The sequence below is a fragment of the Rhinopithecus roxellana genome, chromosome 11 (assembly GCF_007565055.1).
Source record: "Rhinopithecus roxellana isolate Shanxi Qingling chromosome 11, ASM756505v1, whole genome shotgun sequence".
Classification (NCBI taxonomy): Eukaryota; Metazoa; Chordata; class Mammalia; order Primates; family Cercopithecidae; genus Rhinopithecus; species Rhinopithecus roxellana.
The window spans coordinates 29,189,238-29,209,534 of NC_044559.1; positions in this window are offsets into that span (position 1 = coordinate 29,189,238).

Below are 20,297 nucleotides of genomic sequence, written 5' to 3' on the forward strand. Positions count from 1 at the left end.
CACACATGGCAATGCAGTTTCTCAGAAAGCTTCTCTTTAGTTATTATGTGAGGATATTTGCTTTATCACCATGGGCCCCAATAGACTCCCAAATATCACTTTGCAGATTCCACGAAGAGTGTTAGCAAACTGCTTCTTGAGGCAGAGTTTGTAACTCTGTGAGATGAACTCACAGATCAGAAAGAAGTTTCTCAGAAAGCTTCTTTCTCATTTTTATTGGAAGATGTTTCCATTGGCCCCATTGTTTTCAAAGGGATCGGGAATATCTGTTCTCAGATTCCACACAAATAGGGCTAGGGCACGGCCCCACGAAATACAGCTGCAACTTAGTGAGTTGAATTCACACTCACAAAGCGGTCTTCAGAAAGCTTCTTTCTTTAATAAGACGAGGTTATTTGTGGTCTTGGAGCGCCACCGTGTGTCCTATTGCAGATTCTGCGAAAACTCTGCTAGCAAGTTTCTCAGTGGAAACAATGATGGACATCTGTGGGCTGAATTCACCCACAACATAGAAGTTTCTGAGAAGGCTTCTCTGCAGGTTTCTCTGAGGATAGTTCCTTATTCAGCATGCGATTCAACGATATCCAAGACATCACATCTGAGATTCCTCAATATGAGTGCTAGGAAACTCCACCGAGAAAGGGTGATAGAACACTGTGAAATGAATTCACATATCACAAAGCAGTTTCTCAGAAAGCTTGGTTCTGCTTTCTCTTGGAGGATAATTATTTTCTCCTTCTATTCTTCAAAGCTATCTGAAATATCACTTCTCAGAATCCATGGAAACAGTCCTAAGAAACGGCTCCAAAAAACACTGGCGTAACTCTGTGAGTTGCATTCACACATGGCAATGCAGTTTCTCAGAAAGCTTCTCTTTAGTTATTATGTGAGGATATTTGCTTTATCAACATGGGCCCCAATAGACTCCCAAATATCACTTTGCAGATTCCACGAAGAGAGTGTTAGCAAACTGCTTCTTGAGGCAGAGTTTGTAACTCTGTGAGAAGAACTCACAGATCAGAAAGAAGTTTCTCAGAAAGCTTCTTTCACGTTTTGAACGGATGAAATTTCCTTTATCAGCGTAGGCCTCAATGTGATCCAAAGAAGCCCTTCTCAGTTTCCCCAAAGACAGTGTTAATGGACTGCTCCACGAAACATAAGTGTAACTCTGTGAGATGAATTCACACATCACCAAGAAGTTTCTAAGAAAGCTTCTTTCTAGTTTTCATCTGTGGATATTTCCTTTGTCACTGTAATGTTCATTGCGCTATGAAGTATCTAATTGCAGATTTCCAGAAAACTGTGCTAACAAACTGATCAATGAAGAGAAACGTGTAACTCTGGAGTTGCATTCACACATGGCAATGCAGTTTCTCAGAAAGCTTCTCTTTAGTTATTATGTGAGGATATTTGCTTTATCACCATGGGCCCCAATAGACTCCCAAATATCACTTGCAGATTCCACGAAGAGAGTGTTAGCAAACTGCTTCTTGAGGCAGAGTTTGTAACTCTGTGAGATGAACTCACAGATCAGAAAGAAGTTTCTCAGAAAGCTTCTTTCACGTTTTGAACGGATGAATTTCCTTTATCAGCGTAGGCCTCAATGTGATCCAAAGAAGCCCTTCTCAGTTTCCCCAAAGACAGCGTTAATGGAATGCTCCACGAAACATAAGTGTAACTCTGTGAGATGAATTCACACATCACCAAGAAGTTTCTAAGAAAGTTTCTTTCTAGTTTTCATCTGTGGATATTTCCTTTGTCACTGTAATGTTCATTGCACTATGAAGTATCTAATTGCAGATTTCCAGAAAACTGTGCTAACAAACTGATCAATGAGGAGAAACGTGTAACTCTGTGAGTTGCATTCACACATGGCAATGCAGTTTCTCAGAAAGCTTCTCTTTAGTTATTATGTGAGGATATTTGCTTTATCACATGGGCCCCAATAGACTCCCAAATATCACTTTGCAGATTCCACGAACAGAGTGTTAGCAAACTGCTTCTTGAGGCAGAGTTTGTAACTCTGTGAGATGAACTCACAGATCAGAAAGAAGTTTCTCAGAAAGCTTCTTTCTCATTTTTATTGGAAGATGTTTCCATTGGCCCATTGTTTTCAAAGGGATCGGGAATATCTGTTCTCAGATTCCACACAAATAGGGCTAGGGCACGGCCCCACGAAATACAGCTGCAACTTAGTGAGTTGAATTCACACTTCACAAAGCGGTCTTCAGAAAGCTTCTTTCTTAATAAGACGAGGTTATTTGTGGTCTTGGAGCGCCACCGTGTGTCCTATTGCAGATTCTGCGAAAACTCTGCTAGCAAGTTTCTCAGTGGAAACAATGATGGACATCTGTGGGCTGAATTCACCCACAACATAGAAGTTTCTGAGAAGGCTTCTCTGCAGGTTTCTCTGAGGATAGTTCCTTATTCAGCATGCGATTCAACGATATCCAAGACATCACATCTGAGATTCCTCAATATGAGTGCTAGGAAACTCCACCGAGAAAGGGTGATAGAACACTGTGAAATGAATTCACATATCACAAAGCAGTTTCTCAGAAAGCTTGGTTCTGCTTTCTCTTGGAGGATAATTATTTTCTCCTTCTATTCTTCAAAGCTATCTGAAATATCACTTCTCAGAATCCATGGAAACAGTCCTAAGAAACGGCTCCAAAAAACACTGGCGTAACTCTGTGAGTTGCATTCACACATGGCAATGCAGTTTCTCAGAAAGCTTCTCTTTAGTTATTATGTGAGGATATTTGCTTTATCAACATGGGCCCCAATAGACTCCCAAATATCACTTTGCAGATTCCACGAAGAGAGTGTTAGCAAACTGCTTCTTGAGGCAGAGTTTGTAACTCTGTGAGAAGAACTCACAGATCAGAAAGAAGTTTCTCAGAAAGCTTCTTTCACGTTTTGAACGGATGAAATTTCCTTTATCAGCGTAGGCCTCAATGTGATCCAAAGAAGCCCTTCTCAGTTTCCCCAAAGACAGTGTTAATGGACTGCTCCACGAAACATAAGTGTAACTCTGTGAGATGAATTCACACATCACCAAGAAGTTTCTAAGAAAGCTTCTTTCTAGTTTTCATCTGTGGATATTTCCTTTGTCACTGTAATGTTCATTGCGCTATGAAGTATCTAATTGCAGATTTCCAGAAACCTGTGCTAACAAACTGATCAATGAAGAGAAACGTGTAACTCTGTGAGTTGCATTCACACATGGCAATGCAGTTTCTCAGAAAGCTTCTCTTTAGTTATTATGTGAGGATATTTGCTTTATCACCATGGGCCCCAATAGACTCCCAAATATCACTTTGCAGATTCCACGAAGAGAGTGTTAGCAAACTGCTTCTTGAGGCAGAGTTTGTAACTCTGTGAGATGAACTCACAGATCAGAAAGAAGTTTCTCAGAAAGCTTCTTTCACGTTTTGAACGGATGAAATTTCCTTTATCAGCGTAGGCCTCAATGTGATCCAAAGAAGCCCTTCTCAGTTTCCCCAAAGACAGTGTTAATGGAATGCTCCACGAAACATAAGTGTAACTCTGTGAGATGAATTCACACATCACCAAGAAGTTTCTAAGAAAGCTTCTTTCTAGTTTTCATCTGTGGATATTTCCTTTGTCACTGTAATGTTCATTGCACTATGAAGTATCTAATTGCAGATTTCCAGAAAACTGTGCTAACAAACTGATCAATGAGGAGAAACGTGTAACTCTGTGAGTTGCATTCACACATGGCAATGCAGTTTCTCAGAAGCTTCTCTTTAGTTATTATGTGAGGATATTTGCTTTATCACCATGGGCCCCAATAGACTCCCAAATATCACTTTGCAGATTCCACGAAGAGAGTGTTAGCAAACTGCTTCTTGAGGCAGAGTTTGTAACTCTGTGAGATGAACTCACAGATCAGAAAGAAGTTTCTCAGAAAGCTTCTTTCTCATTTTTATTGGAAGATGTTTCCATTGGCCCCATTGTTTTCAAAGGGATCGGGAATATCTGTTCTCAGATTCCACACAAATAGGGCTAGGGCACGGCCCCACGAAATACAGCTGCAACTTAGTGAGTTGAATTCACACTTCACAAAGCGGTCTTCAGAAAGCTTCTTTCTTAATAAGACGAGGTTATTTGTGGTCTTGGAGCGCCACCGTGTGTCCTATTGCAGATTCTGCGAAAACTCTGCTAGCAAGTTTCTCAGTGGAAACAATGATGGACATCTGTGGGCTGAATTCACCCACAACATAGAAGTTTCTGAGAAGGCTTCTCTGCAGGTTTCTCTGAGGATAGTTCCTTATTCAGCATGCGATTCAACGATATCCAAGACATCACATCTGAGATTCCTCAATATGAGTGCTAGGAATCAACACCGAGAAAGGGTGATAGAACACTGTGAAATGAATTCACATATCACAAAGCAGTTTCTCAGAAAGCTTGGTTCTGCTTTCTCTTGGAGGATAATTATTTTCTCCTTCTATTCTTCAAAGCTATCTGAAATATCACTTCTCAGAATCCATGGAAACAGTCCTAAGAAACGGCTCCAAAAAACACTGGCGTAACTCTGTGAGTTGCATTCACACATGGCAATGCAGTTTCTCAGAAAGCTTCTCTTTAGTTATTATGTGAGGATATTTGCTTTATCAACATGGGCCCCAATAGACTCCCAAATATCACTTTGCAGATTCCACGAAGAGAGTGTTAGCAAACTGCTTCTTGAGGCAGAGTTTGTAACTCTGTGAGAAGAACTCACAGATCAGAAAGAAGTTTCTCAGAAAGCTTCTTTCACGTTTTGAACGGATGAAATTTCCTTTATCAGCGTAGGCCTCAATGTGATCCAAAGAAACCCTTCTCAGTTTCCCCAAAGACAGTGTTAATGGACTGCTCCACGAAACATAAGTGTAACTCTGTGAGATGAATTCACACATCACCAAGAAGTTTCTAAGAAAGCTTCTTTCTAGTTTTCATCTGTGGATATTTCCTTTGTCACTGTAATGTTCATTGCGCTATGAAGTATCTAATTGCAGATTTCCAGAAAACTGTGCTAACAAACTGATCAATGAAGAGAAACGTGTAACTCTGGGAGTTGCATTCACACATGGCAATGCAGTTTCTCAGAAGGCTTCTCTTTAGTTATTATGTGAGGATATTTGCTTTATCACCATGGGCCCCAATAGACTCCCAAATATCACTTTGCAGATTCCACGAAGAGAGTGTTAGCAAACTGCTTCTTGAGGCAGAGTTTGTAACTCTGTGAGATGAACTCACAGATCAGAAAGAAGTTTCTCAGAAAGCTTCTTTCACGTTTTGAACGGATGAAATTTCCTTTATCAGCGTAGGCCTCAATGTGATCCAAAGAAGCCCTTCTCAGTTTCCCCAAAGACAGTGTTAATGGAATGCTCCACGAAACATAAGTGTAACTCTGTGAGATGAATTCACACATCACCAAGAAGTTTCTAAGAAAGCTTCTTTCTAGTTTTCATCTGTGGATATTTCCTTTGTCACTGTAATGTTCATTGCACTATGAAGTATCTAATTGCAGATTTCCAGAAAACTGTGCTAACAAACTGATCAATGAGGAGAAACGTGTAACTCTGTGAGTTGCATTCACACATGGCAATGCAGTTTCTCAGAAAGCTTCTCTTTAGTTATTATGTGAGGATATTTGCTTTATCACCATGGGCCCCAATAGACTCCCAAATATCACTTTGCAGATTCCACGAAGAGAGTGTTAGCAAACTGCTTCTTGAGGCAGAGTTTGTAACTCTGTGAGATGAACTCACAGATCAGAAAGAAGTTTCTCAGAAAGCTTCTTTCTCATTTTTATTGGAAGATGTTTCCATTGGCCCCATTGTTTTCAAAGGGATCGGGAATATCTGTTCTCAGATTCCACACAAATAGGGCTAGGGCACGGCCCCACGAAATACAGCTGCAACTTAGTGAGTTGAATTCACACTTCACAAAGCGGTCTTCAGAAAGCTTCTTTCCTTAATAAGACGAGGTTATTTGTGGTCTTGGAGCGCCACCGTGTGTCCTATTGCAGATTCTGCGAAAACTCTGCTAGCAAGTTTCTCAGTGGAAACAATGATGGACATCTGTGGGCTGAATTCACCCACAACATAGAAGTTTCTGAGAAGGCTTCTCTGCAGGTTTCTCTGAGGATAGTTCCTTATTCAGCATGCGATTCAACGATATCCAAGACATCACATCTGAGATTCCTCAATATGAGTGCTAGGAAACAACACCGAGAAAGGGTGATAGAACACTGTGAAATGAATTCACATATCACAAAGCAGTTTCTCAGAAAGCTTGGTTCTGCTTTCTCTTGGAGGATAATTATTTTCTCCTTCTATTCTTCAAAGCTATCTGAAATATCACTTCTCAGAATCCATGGAACAGTCCTAAGAAACGGCTCCAAAAAACACTGGCGTAACTCTGTGAGTTGCATTCACACATGGCAATGCAGTTTCTCAGAAAGCTTCTCTTTAGTTATTATGTGAGGATATTTGCTTTATCAACATGGGCCCCAATAGACTCCCAAATATCACTTTGCAGATTCCACGAAGAGAGTGTTAGCAAACTGCTTCTTGAGGCAGAGTTTGTAACTCTGTGAGATGAACTCACAGATCAGAAAGAAGTTTCTCAGAAAGCTTCTTTCACGTTTTGAACGGATGAAATTTCCTTTATCAGCGTAGGCCTCAATGTGATCCAAAGAAGCCCTTCTCAGTTTCCCCAAAGACAGTGTTAATGGAATGCTCCACGAAACATAAGTGTAACTCTGTGAGATGAATTCACACATCACCAAGAAGTTTCTAAGAAAGCTTCTTTCTAGTTTTCATCTGTGGATATTTCCTTTGTCACTGTAATGTTCATTGCACTATGAAGTATCTAATTGCAGATTTCCAGAAAACTGTGCTAACAAACTGATCAATGAGGAGAAACGTGTAACTCTGTGAGTTGCATTCACACATGGCAATGCAGTTTCTCAGAAAGCTTCTCTTTAGTTATTATGTGAGGATATTTGCTTTATCACCATGGGCCCCAATAGACTCCCAAATATCACTTTGCAGATTCCACGAAGAGAGTGTTAGCAAACTGCTTCTTGAGGCAGAGTTTGTAACTCTGTGAGATGAACTCACAGATCAGAAAGAAGTTTCTCAGAAAGCTTCTTTCTCATTTTTATTGGAAGATGTTTCCATTGGCCCCATTGTTTTCAAAGGGATCGGGAATATCTGTTCTCAGATTCCACACAAATAGGGCTAGGGCACGGCCCCACGAAATACAGCTGCAACTTAGTGAGTTGAATTCACACTTCACAAAGCGGTCTTCAGAAAGCTTCTTTCCTTAATAAGACGAGGTTATTTGTGGTCTTGGAGCGCCACCGTGTGTCCTATTGCAGATTCTGCGAAAACTCTGCTAGCAAGTTTCTCAGTGGAAACAATGATGGACATCTGTGGGCTGAATTCACCCACAACATAGAAGTTTCTGAGAAGGCTTCTCTGCAGGTTTCTCTGAGGATAGTTCCTTATTCAGCATGCGATTCAACGATATCCAAGACATCACATCTGAGATTCCTCAATATGAGTGCTAGGAAACAACACCGAGAAAGGGTGATAGAACACTGTGAAATGAATTCACATATCACAAAGCAGTTTCTCAGAAAGCTTGGTTCTGCTTTCTCTTGGAGGATAATTATTTTCTCCTTCTATTCTTCAAAGCTATCTGAAATATCACTTCTCAGAATCCATGGAAACAGTCCTAAGAAACGGCTCCAAAAAACACTGGCGTAACTCTGTGAGTTGCATTCACACATGGCAATGCAGTTTCTCAGAAAGCTTCTCTTTAGTTATTATGTGAGGATATTTGCTTTATCAACATGGGCCCCAATAGACTCCCAAATATCACTTTGCAGATTCCACGAAGAGAGTGTTAGCAAACTGCTTCTTGAGGCAGAGTTTGTAACTCTGTGAGAAGAACTCACAGATCAGAAAGAAGTTTCTCAGAAAGCTTCTTTCACGTTTTGAACGGATGAAATTTCCTTTATCAGCGTAGGCCTCAATGTGATCCAAAGAAGCCCTTCTCAGTTTCCCCAAAGACAGTGTTAATGGACTGCTCCACGAAACATAAGTGTAACTCTGTGAGATGAATTCACACATCACCAAGAAGTTTCTAAGAAAGCTTCTTTCTAGTTTTCATCTGTGGATATTTCCTTTGTCACTGTAATGTTCATTGCGCTATGAAGTATCTAATTGCAGATTTCCAGAAAACTGTGCTAACAAACTGATCAATGAAGAGAAACGTGTAACTCTGTGAGTTGCATTCACACATGGCAATGCAGTTTCTCAGAAAGCTTCTCTTTAGTTATTATGTGAGGATATTTGCTTTATCACCATGGGCCCCAATAGACTCCCAAATATCACTTTGCAGATTCCACGAAGAGAGTGTTAGCAAACTGCTTCTTGAGGCAGAGTTTGTAACTCTGTGAGAAGAACTCACAGATCAGAAAGAAGTTTCTCAGAAAGCTTCTTTCACGTTTTGAACGGATGAAATTTCCTTTATCAGCGTAGGCCTCAATGTGATCCAAAGAAGCCCTTCTCAGTTTCCCCAAAGACAGTGTTAATGGACTGCTCCACGAAACATAAGTGTAACTCTGTGAGATGAATTCACACATCACCAAGAAGTTTCTAAGAAAGCTTCTTTCTAGTTTTCATCTGTGGATATTTCCTTTGTCACTGTAATGTTCATTGCGCTATGAAGTATCTAATTGCAGATTTCCAGAAAACTGTGCTAACAAACTGATCAATGAAGAGAAACGTGTAACTCTGTGAGTTGCATTCACACATGGCAATGCAGTTTCTCAGAAAGCTTCTCTTTAGTTATTATGTGAGGATATTTGCTTTATCAACATGGGCCCCAATAGACTCCCAAATATCACTTTGCAGATTCCACGAAGAGAGTGTTAGCAAACTGCTTCTTGAGGCAGAGTTTGTAACTCTGTGAGATGAACTCACAGATCAGAAAGAAGTTTCTCAGAAAGCTTCTTTCACGTTTTGAACGGATGAAATTTCCTTTATCAGCGTAGGCCTCAATGTGATCCAAAGAAGCCCTTCTCAGTTTCCCCAAAGACAGTGTTAATGGACTGCTCCACGAAACATAAGTGTAACTCTGTGAGATGAATTCACACATCACCAAGAAGTTTCTAAGAAAGCTTCTTTCTAGTTTTCATCTGTGGATATTTCCTTTGTCACTGTAATGTTCATTGCGCTATGAAGTATCTAATTGCAGATTTCCAGAAAACTGTGCTAACAAACTGATCAATGAAGAGAAACGTGTAACTCTGGGAGTTGCATTCACACATGGCAATGCAGTTTCTCAGAAAGCTTCTCTTTAGTTATTATGTGAGGATATTTGCTTTATCACCATGGGCCCCAATAGACTCCCAAATATCACTTTGCAGATTCCACGAAGAGAGTGTTAGCAAACTGCTTCTTGAGGCAGAGTTTGTAACTCTGTGAGATGAACTCACAGATCAGAAAGAAGTTTCTCAGAAAGCTTCTTTCACGTTTTGAACGGATGAAATTTCCTTTATCAGCGTAGGCCTCAATGTGATCCAAAGAAGCCCTTCTCAGTTTCCCCAAAGACAGTGTTAATGGACTGCTCCACGAAACATAAGTGTAACTCTGTGAGATGAATTCACACATCACCAAGAAGTTTCTAAGAAAGCTTCTTTCTAGTTTTCATCTGTGGATATTTCCTTTGTCACTGTAATGTTCATTGCGCTATGAAGTATCTAATTGCAGATTTCCAGAAAACTGTGCTAACAAACTGATCAATGAAGAGAAACGTGTAACTCTGTGAGTTGCATTCACACATGGCAATGCAGTTTCTCAGAAAGCTTCTCTTTAGTTATTATGTGAGGATATTTGCTTTATCACCATGGGCCCCAATAGACTCCCAAATATCACTTTGCAGATTCCACGAAGAGAGTGTTAGCAAACTGCTTCTTGAGGCAGAGTTTGTAACTCTGTGAGATGAACTCACAGATCAGAAAGAAGTTTCTCAGAAAGCTTCTTTCTCATTTTTATTGGAAGATGTTTCCATTGGCCCCATTGTTTTCAAAGGGATCGGGAATATCTGTTCTCAGATTCCACACAAATAGGGCTAGGGCACGGCCCCACGAAATACAGCTGCAACTTAGTGAGTTGAATTCACACTATCACAAAGCGGTCTTCAGAAAGCTTCTTTCTTTAATAAGACGAGGTTATTTGTGTCTTGGAGCGCCACCGTGTGTCCTATTGCAGATTCTGCGAAAACTCTGCTAGCAAGTTTCTCAGTGGAAACAATGATGGACATCTGTGGGCTGAATTCACCCACAACATAGAAGTTTCTGAGAAGGCTTCTCTGCAGGTTTCTCTGAGGATAGTTCCTTATTCAGCATGCGATTCAACGATATCCAAGACATCACATCTGAGATTCCTCAATATGAGTGCTAGGAAATCCACCGAGAAAGGGTGATAGAACACTGTGAAATGAATTCACATATCACAAAGCAGTTTCTCAGAAAGCTTGGTTCTGCTTTCTCTTGGAGGATAATTATTTTCTCCTTCTATTCTTCAAAGCTATCTGAAATATCACTTCTCAGAATCCATGGAAACAGTCCTAAGAAACGGCTCCAAAAAACACTGGCGTAACTCTGTGAGTTGCATTCACACATGGCAATGCAGTTTCTCAGCAAGCTTCTCTTTAGTTATTATGTGAGGATATTGCTTTATCAACATGGGCCCCAATAGACGCCCAAATATCACTTTGCAGATTCCACGAAGAGAGTGTTAGCAAACTGCTTCTTGAGGCAGAGTTTGTAACTCTGTGAGAAGAACTCACAGATCAGAAAGAAGTTTCTCAGAAAGCTTCTTTCACGTTTGAACGGATGAAATTTCCTTTATCAGCGTAGGCCTCAATGTGATCCAAAGAAGCCCTTCTCAGTTTCCCCAAAGACAGTGTTAATGGACTGCTCCACGAAACATAAGTGTAACTCTGTGAGATGAATTCACACATCACCAAGAAGTTTCTAAGAAAGCTTCTTTCTAGTTTTCATCTGTGGATATTTCCTTTGTCACTGTAATGTTCATTGCGCTATGAAGTATCTAATTGCAGATTTCCAGAAAACTGTGCTAACAAACTGATCAATGAAGAGAAACGTGTAACTCTGTGAGTTGCATTCACACATGGCAATGCAGTTTCTCAGAAAGCTTCTCTTTAGTTATTATGTGAGGATATTTGCTTTATCAACATGGGCCCCAATAGACTCCCAATATCACTTTGCAGATTCCACGAAGAGAGTGTTAGCAAACTGCTTCTTGAGGCAGAGTTTGTAACTCTGTGAGATGAACTCACAGATCAGAAAGAAGTTTCTCAGAAAGCTTCTTTCACGTTTTGAACGGATGAAATTTCCTTTATCAGCGTAGGCCTCAATGTGATCCAAAGAAGCCCTTCTCAGTTTCCCCAAAGACAGTGTTAATGGAATGCTCCACGAAACATAAGTGTAACTCTGTGAGATGAATTCACACATCACCAAGAAGTTTCTAAGAAAGCTTCTTTCTAGTTTTCATCTGTGGATATTTCCTTTGTCACTGTAATGTTCATTGCGCTATGAAGTATCTAATTGCAGATTTCCAGAAAACTGTGCTAACAAACTGATCAATGAAGAGAAACGTGTAACTCTGTGAGTTTGCATTCACACATGGCAATGCAGTTTCTCAGAAAGCTTCTCTTTAGTTATTATGTGAGGATATTTGCTTTATCAACATGGGCCCCAATAGACTCCCAAATATCACTTTGCAGATTCCACGAAGAGAGTGTTAGCAAACTGCTTCTAGAGGCAGAGTTTGTAACTCTGTGAGAAGAACTCACAGATCAGAAAGAAGTTCTCAGAAAGCTTCTTTCACGTTTTGAACGGATGAAATTTCCTTTATCAGCGTAGGCCTCAATGTGATCCAAAGAAGCCCTTCTCAGTTTCCCCAAAGACAGTGTTAATGGAATGCTCCACGAAACATAAGTGTACTCTGTGAGATGAATTCACAATCACCAAGAAGTTTCTAAGAAGCTTCTTTCTAGTTTTCATCTGTGGATATTTCCTTTGTCACTGTAATGTTCATTGCGCTATGAAGTATCTAATTGCAGATTCCAGAAAACTGTGCTAACAAACTGATCAATGAAGAGAAACGTGTAACTCAGGGAGTTGCATTCACACATGCAATGCAGTTTCTCAGAAAGCTTCTCTTAGTTATTATGTGAGGATATTTGCTTTATCACCATGGGCCCCAATAGACCCCAAATATCACTTTGCAGATTCCACGAAGAGAGTGTTAGCAACTGCTTCTTGAGGCAGAGTTTGTAACTCTGTGAGATGAACTCACAGATCAGAAAGAAGTTTCTCAGAAAGCTTCCTTCACGTTTGAACGGATGAAATTTCCTTTATCAGCCGTAGGCCTCAATGTGATCCAAAAGCCCTTCTCAGTTTCCCCAAAGACAGTGTTAATGGACTGCTCCACGAAACATAAGTGTAACTCTGTGAGATGAATTCACACATCACCAAGAAGTTTCTAAGAAAGCTTCTTTCTAGTTTTCATCTGTGGATATTTCCTTTGTCACTGTAATGTTCATTGCACTATGAAGTATCTATTGCAGATTTCCAGAAAACGTGCTAAAAACTGATCAATGAGAGAAACGTGTAACTCTGTGAGTTGCATTCACACATGCAATGCAGTTTCTCAGAAAGCTTCTCTTTAGTTATTAGTTGAGGATATTTGCTTTAGCACCATGGGCCCCAATAGACTCCAAATATCACTTTGCAGATTCCACGAAGAGAGTGTTAGCAAACTGCTTCTTGAGGCAGAGTTTGTAACTCTGTGAGAAGACTCACAGATCAGAAAGAAGTTTCTCAGAAAGCTTCTTTCACGTTTTGAACGGATGAAATTTCCTTTATCAGCGTACGCCTCAATGTGATCCAAAGAAGCCCTTCTCAGTTTCCCCAAAGACAGTGTTAATGGAATGCTCCACGAAACATAAGTGTAACTCTGTGAGATGAATTCACACATCACAAGAAGTTTCTAAGAAAGCTTCTTTCTAGTTTTCATCTGTGGATATTTCCTTTGTCACTGTAATGTTCATTGCGCTATGAAGTATCTAATTGCAGATTTCCAGAAAAACTGTGCTAACAAACTGATCAATGAAGAGAAACGTGTAACTCTGTGAGTTGCATTCACACATGGCAATGCAGTTTCTCAGAAAGCTTCTCTTTAGTTATTATGTGAGGATATTTGCTTTATCACCATGGGCCCCAATAGACTCCCAAATATCACTTTGCAGATTCCACGAAGAGAGTGTTAGCAAACTGCTTCTTGAGGCAGAGTTTGTAACTCTGTGAGATGAACTCACAGATCAGAAAGAAGTTTCTCAGAAAGCTTCTTTCTCATTTTATTGGAAGATGTTTCCATTGGCCCCATTGTTTTCAAAGGGATCGGGAATATCTGTTCTCAGATTCCACACAAATAGGGCTAGGGCACGGCCCCACGAAATACAGCTGCAACTTAGTGAGTTGAATTCACACTTCACAAAGCGGTCTTCAGAAAGCTTCTTTCCTTAATAAGACGAGGTTATTTGTGGTCTTGGAGCGCCACCGTGTGTCCTATTGCAGATTCTGCGAAAACTCTGCTAGCAAGTTTCTCAGTGGAAACAATGATGGACATCTGTGGGCTGAATTCACCCACAACATAGAAGTTTCTGAGAAGGCTTCTCTGCAGGTTTCTCTGAGGATAGTTCCTTATTCAGCATGCGATTCAACGATATCCAAGACATCACATCTGAGATTCCTCAATATGAGTGCTAGGAAACAACACCGAGAAAGGGTGATAGAACACTGTGAAATGAATTCACATATCACAAAGCAGTTTCTCAGAAAGCTTGGTTCTGCTTTCTCTTGGAGGATAATTATTTTCTCCTTCTATTCTTCAAAGCTATCTGAAATATCACTTCTCAGAATCCATGGAAACAGTCCTAAGAAACGGCTCCAAAAAACACTGGCGTAACTCTGTGAGTTGCATTCACACATGGCAATGCAGTTTCTCAGCAAGCTTCTCTTTAGTTATTATGTGAGGATATTTGCTTTATCAACATGGGCCCCAATAGACGCCCAAATATCACTTTGCAGATTCCACGAAGAGAGTGTTAGCAAACTGCTTCTTGAGGCAGAGTTTGTAACTCTGTGAGAAGAACTCACAGATCAGAAAGAAGTTTCTCAGAAAGCTTCTTTCACGTTTTGAACGGATGAAATTTCCTTTATCAGCGTAGGCCTCAATGTGATCCAAAGAAGCCCTTCTCAGTTTCCCCAAAGACAGTGTTAATGGACTGCTCCACGAAACATAAGTGTAACTCTGTGAGATGAATTCACACATCACCAAGAAGTTTCTAAGAAAGCTTCTTTCTAGTTTCATCTGTGGATATTTCCTTTGTCACTGTAATGTTCATTGCGCTATGAAGTATCTAATTGCAGATTTCCAGAAAACTGTGCTAACAAACTGATCAATGAAGAGAAACGTGTAACTCTGTGAGTTGCATTCACACATGGCAATGCAGTTTCTCAGAAAGCTTCTCTTTAGTTATTATGTGAGGATATTTGCTTTATCACCATGGGCCCCAATAGACTCCCAAATATCACTTTGCAGATTCCACGAAGAGAGTGTTAGCAAACTGCTTCTTGAGGCAGAGTTTGTAACTCTGTGAGAATGAACTCACAGATCAGAAAGAAGTTTCTCAGAAAGCTTCTTTCACGTTTTGAACGGATGAAATTTCCTTTATCAGCGTAGGCCTCAATGTGATCCAAAGAAGCCCTTCTCAGTTTCCCCAAAGACAGTGTTAATGGAATGCTCCACGAAACATAAGTGTAACTCTGTGAGATGAATTCACACATCACCAAGAAGTTTCTAAGAAAGCTTCTTTCTAGTTTTCATCTGTGGATATTTCCTTTGTCACTGTAATGTTCATTGCGCTATGAAGTATCTAATTGCAGATTTCCAGAAAACTGTGCTAACAAACTGATCAATGAAGAGAAACGTGTAACTCTGTGAGTTGCATTCACACATGGCAATGCAGTTTCTCAGAAAGCTTCTCTTTAGTTATTATGTGAGGATATTTGCTTATCAACATGGGCCCCAATAGACTCCCAAATATCACTTTGCAGATACCACGAAGAGAGTGTTAGCAAACTGCTTCTTGAGGCAGAGTTTGTAACTCTGTGAGAAGAACTCACAGATCAGAAAGAAGTTTCTCAGAAAGCTTCTTTCACGTTTTGAACGGATGAAATTTCCTTTATCAGCCTAGGCCTCAATGTGATCCAAAGAAGCCCTTCTCAGTTTCCCCAAAGACAGTGTTAATGGAATGCTCCACGAAACATAAGTGTAGCTCTGTGAGATGAATTCACACATCACCAAGAAGTTTCTAAGAAAGCTTCTTTCTAGTTTTCATCTGTGGATATTTCCTTTGTCACTGTAATGTTCATTGCGCTATGAAGTATCTAATTGCAGATTTCCAGAAAACTGTGCTAACAAACTGATCAATGAAGAGAAACGTGTAACTCTGGGAGTTGCATTCACACATGGCAATGCAGTTTCTCAGAAAGCTTCTCTTTAGTTATTATGTGAGGATATTTGCTTTATCACCATGGGCCCCAATAGACTCCCAAATATCACTTTGCAGATTCCACGAAGAGAGTGTTAGCAAACTGCTTCTTGAGGCAGAGTTTGTAACTCTGTGAGATGAACTCACAGATCAGAAATAAGTTTCTCAGAAAGCTTCCTTCACGTTTTGAACGGATGAAATTTCCTTTATCAGCGTAGGCCTCAATGTGATCCAAAGAAGCCCTTCTCAGTTTCCCCAAAGACAGTGTTAATGGACTGCTCCACGAAACATAAGTGTAACTCTGTGAGATGAATTCACACATCACCAAGAAGTTTCTAAGAAAGCTTCTTTCTAGTTTTCATCTGTGGATATTTCCTTTGTCACTGTAATGTTCATTGCGCTATGAAGTATCTAATTGCAGATTTCCAGAAAACTGTGCTAACAAACTGATCAATGAGGAGAAACGTGTAACTCTGTGAGTTGCATTCACACATGGCAATGCAGTTTCTCAGAAAGCTTCTCTTTAGTTATTATGTGAGGATATTTGCTTTATCACCATGGGCCCCAATAGACTCCCAAATATCACTTTGCAGATTCCACGAAGAGAGTGTTAGCAAACTGCTTCTTGAGGCAGAGTTTGTAACTCTGTGAGAAGAACTCACAGATCAGAAAGAAGTTTCTCAGAAAGCTTCTTTCACGTTTTGAACGGATGAAATTTCCTTTATCAGCGTACGCCTCAATGTGATCCAAAGAAGCCCTTCTCAGTTTCCCCAAAGACAGTGTTAATGGAATGCTCCACGAAACATAAGTGTAACTCTGTGAGATGAATTCACACATCACCAAGAAGTTTCTAAGAAAGCTTCTTTCTAGTTTTCATCTGTGGATATTTCCTTTGTCACTGTAATGTTCATTGCGCTATGAAGTATCTAATTGCAGATTTCCAGAAAACTGTGCTAACAAACTGATCAATGAAGAGAAACGTGTAACTCTGTGAGTTGCATTCACACATGGCAATGCAGTTTTTCAGAAAGCTTCTCTTTAGTTATTATGTGAGGATATTTGCTTTATCACCATGGGCCCCAATAGACTCCCAAATATCACTTTGCAGATTCCACGAAGAGAGTGTTAGCAAACTGCTTCTTGAGGCAGAGTTTGTAACTCTGTGAGATGAACTCACAGATCAGAGAGAAGTTTCTCAGAAAGCTTCTTTCACGTTTTGAACGGATGAAATTTCCTTTATCAGCGTAGGCCTCAATGTGATCCAAAGAAGCCCTTCTCAGTTTCCCCAAAGACAGTGTTAATGGAATGCTCCACGAAACATAAGTGTAACTCTGTGAGATGAATTCACACATCACCAAGAAGTTTCTAAGAAAGCTTCTTTCTAGTTTTCATCTGTGGATATTTCCTTTGTCACTGTAATGTTCATTGCACTATGAAGTATCTAATTGCAGATTTCCAGAAAACTGTGCTAACAAACTGATCAATGAGGAGAAACGTGTAACTCTGTGAGTTGCATTCACACATGGCAATGCAGTTTCTCAGAAAGCTTCTCTTTAGTTATTATGTGAGGATATTTGCTTTATCACCATGGGCCCCAATAGACTCCCAAATATCACTTTGCAGATTCCACGAAGAGAGTGTTAGCAAACTGCTTCTTGAGGCAGAGTTTGTAACTCTGTGAGATGAACTCACAGATCAGAAAGAAGTTTCTCAGAAAGCTTCTTTCTCATTTTATTGGAAGATGTTTCCATTGGCCCCATTGTTTTCAAAGGGATCGGGAATATCTGTTCTCAGATTCCACACAAATAGGGCTAGGGCACGGCCCCACGAAATACAGCTGCAACTTAGTGAGTTGAATTCACACTTCACAAAGCGGTCTTCAGAAAGCTTCTTTCTTAATAAGACGAGGTTATTTGTGGTCTTGGAGCGCCACCGTGTGTCCTATTGCAGATTCTGCGAAAACTCTGCTAGCAAGTTTCTCAGTGGAAACAATGATGGACATCTGTGGGCTGAATTCACCCACAACATAGAAGTTTCTGAGAAGGCTTCTCTGCAGGTTTCTCTGAGGATAGTTCCTTATTCAGCATGCGATTCAACGATATCCAAGACATCACATCTGAGATTCCTCAATATGAGTGCTAGGAAACAACACCGAGAAAGGGTGATAGAACACTGTGAAATGAATTCACATATGCACAAAGCAGTTTCTCAGAAAGCTTGGTTCTGCTTTCTCTTGGAGGATAATTATTTTCTCCTTCTATTCTTCAAAGCTATCTGAAATATCACTTCTCAGAATCCATGGAAACAGTCCTAAGAAACGGCTCCAAAAAACACTGGCGTAACTCTGTGAGTTGCATTCACACATGGCAATGCAGTTTCTCAAGCAAGCTTTCTCTTTAGTTATTATGTGAGGATATTTGCTTTATCAACATGGGCCCCAATAGACTCCCAAATATCACTTTGCCGATTTCCCACGAGGAAGATTTTGTTAAGCAAAAACTGCTTTCTTGAGGGCCATAGTTTGTAACTTCTGTGAAGAAAGAAAACTCACAGATTCAGGAAAGAAGTTTCTCAGAACCTTCTTCACGTTTGGAACGGGATGATGAAATTTACTTATCAGGCGTAGGCCTCAATGTGATCCAAAGAAGCCCTTCTCAGTTTCCCCAAAGACACAGTTAATGGATGCTCCACGAAACATAAGTGTAACTCTGTGAGATGAATTCACACCACAAGAAGTTTCTAAGAAAGCTTCTTTCTAGTTTTCATCTGTGGATATTTCCTTTGTCACTGTAATGTTCATTGCGCTATGAAGTATCTAATTGCAGATTTCCAGAAAACTGTGCTAACAAACTGATCAATGAAGAGAAACGTGTAACTCTGTGAGTTGCATTCACACATGGCAATGCAGTTTCTCAGAAAGCTTCTCTTTAGTTATTATGTGAGGATATTTGCTTTATCACCATGGGCCCCAATAGACTCCCAAATATCACTTTGCAGATTCCACGAAGAGAGTGTTAGCAAACTGCTTCTTGAGGCAGAGTTTGTAACTCTGTGAGATGAACTCACAGATCAGAAAGAAGTTCTCAGAAAGCTTCTTTCTCATTTTTATTGGAAGATGTTTCCATTGGCCCCATTGTTTTCAAAGGGATCGGGAATATCTGTTCTCAGATTCCACACAATAGGGCTAGGGCACGGCCCCACGAAATACAGCTGCAACTTAGTGAGTTGAATTCACACTTCACAAGCGGTCTTCAGAAAAGCTTCTTTCCTTATAAGACGAGGTTATTTGTGGTCTTGGAGCGCCACGTGTGTCCTATTGCAGATTCTGCGAAAACTCTGCTAGCAAGTTTCTCAGTGGAACAAGTGATGGACATCTGTGGGCTGAATTCACCACCACATAGAAGTTTCTGAGAAGGCTTCTCTGCAGGTTTCTCTGAGGATAGTTCCTTATTCAGCACGCGATTCAACGATACCAAGAATCACATCTGAGATTCCTCAATATGAGTGCTAGGAAACAACACCGAGAAAGGGTGATAGAACACTGTGAAATGAATTCACATATCACAAAGCAGTTTCTCAGAAAGCTTGGTTCTGCTTTCTCTTGGAGGATAATTATTTTCTCCTTCTATTCTTCAAAGCTATCTGAAATATCACTTCTCAGAATCCATGGAAACAGTCCTAAGAAACGGCTCCAAAAAACACTGGCGTAACTCTGTGAGTTGCATTCACACATGGCAATGCAGTTTCTCAGCAAGCCTTCTCTTTAGTTATTATGTGAGGATATTTGCTTTATCAACATGGGCCCCAATAGACTCCCAAATATCACTTTGCAGATTCCACGAAGGAGTGTTAGCAAACTGCTTCTTGAGGCAGAGTTTGTACCTCTGTGAGAAGAACTCACAGATCAGAAAGAAGTTTCTCAGAAAGCTTCTTTCACGTTTTGAACGGATGAAATTTCCTTTATCAGCGTAGGCCTCAATGTGATCCAAAGAAGCCCTTCTCAGTTTCCCCAAAGACAGTGTTAATGGACTGCTCCACGAAACATAAGTGTAACTCTGTGAGATGAATTCACACATCACCAAGAAGTTTCTAAGAAAGCTTCTTTCTAGTTTTCATCTGTGGATATTTCCTTTGTCACTGTAATGTTCATTGCGCTATGAAGTATCTAATTGCAGATTTCCAGAAAACTGTGCTAACAAACTGATCATGAAGAGAACGTGTAACTCTGTGAGTTGCATTCACACATGGCAATGCAGTTTCTCAGAAAGCTTCTCTTTTAGTTATTATTGAGGATATTTGCTTTATCAACATGGGCCCCAATAGACTCCCAAATTCACTTTGCGATTCCACGAAGAGAGTGTTAGCAAACTGCTTCTTGAGGCAGAGTTTGTAACTCTGTGAGAAGAACTCACAGATCGAAAGAAGTTCTCAGAAAGCTTCTTCACGTTTTGAACGGATGAATTTCCTTTATCAGCGTAGGTCTCAATGTGATCCAAAGAAGCCCTTCTCAGTTCCCCAAAGACAGTGTTAATGGACTGCTCCACGAAACATAAGTGTAACTCTGTGAGATGAATTCACACATCACCAAGAAGTTTCTAAGAAAGCTTCTTTCCAGTTTTCATATG